The sequence below is a fragment of the Elephantulus edwardii genome, unplaced genomic scaffold (assembly GCF_000299155.1).
Source record: "Elephantulus edwardii isolate Elephantulus edwardi_28Jun2011 unplaced genomic scaffold, EleEdw1.0 scaffold00133, whole genome shotgun sequence".
In the NCBI taxonomy this organism is placed as follows: Eukaryota; Metazoa; Chordata; class Mammalia; order Macroscelidea; family Macroscelididae; genus Elephantulus; species Elephantulus edwardii.
The window spans coordinates 2,830,995-2,832,089 of NW_006399883.1; positions in this window are offsets into that span (position 1 = coordinate 2,830,995).

Below are 1,095 nucleotides of genomic sequence, written 5' to 3' on the forward strand. Positions count from 1 at the left end.
TTCTGAAATATAACTGGCCTTTGAAAATTCTATGTACAGCAGAGTACACTTAGAGTAGACTAGCAGGGCAACTGAAACTGAGTCCTCAAATTTGGAAACACAAAGGAAGCAAAACAGTTGTTAAAAAAAAATTAACAATTGGTACATGAAATGTGAGAAACATTAGTGAAAGAAAACTTGACATTGTAAAGAAGGAAATGGAACACATAAATATTGGCATGTTGGGTATTAGCATAATGAGATGGATTGGCACGGGCCATTTTGAATGCAACAATCATATGATCTATTATGCTGAAGATGAAAAGGTGAGGCAAAAAGGGGTTGCTTTCATAGTTAAAAAGGCCATTTCTACATCCATCTTGAAATACAATATTGTGAGTGACAGTATAATATCCATACACATACAAGGAAGATATATTAATACCCCTATTACTCAAATTTATGTGCCTATAACCAGAATCAAAAAGGAGGAAACAGATGATTTCCATCAACTGTTGCAGTCAGAAATCAATCGAACATGTAACCAAAATGCATTAATAATAATGGGTGACTAGAACGCAAAATTAGGGAACCAGGAAGAAGAATCAGTAGTCAAAATATGGACTTGGTGACAGAAATGGGGTTGGGAATAGAATGATAGAATTCTATACAATCAATGATTTATTCATAGCAAATACCTTCTATAAGAAACACAAACTATACACATGAATTTCACCTGATGGTATGAACAGGAATCAGATTGACTACATCTGTGAAAGGAACCATTGAGGGAAGAAGTTCAGTATCAACAGTGAAAACTAGGCCAGGTGCTGATTGTGGAACAGACCCTCAACTGATCATATGCAAGTTCAAATTAAAACTAAAGACTATTAAATCATACCCACAGGAATACAAATTTGACTGTAAGTCTATCTGCCATGAATTTAAAAACCATCTCAGGAATAGGTTTGTGGCATTGAATACTAATAAATGAAAACCAGATCAGCTGTGGGAAGATATCAAGAATATCGTTCATGAAGAATGCAAAAAGTCGTTACTAAGAAGGAAGAAGAAAAGACCAAAATGGACGCCAGAAGTGACTCTGAGTCTTTCACT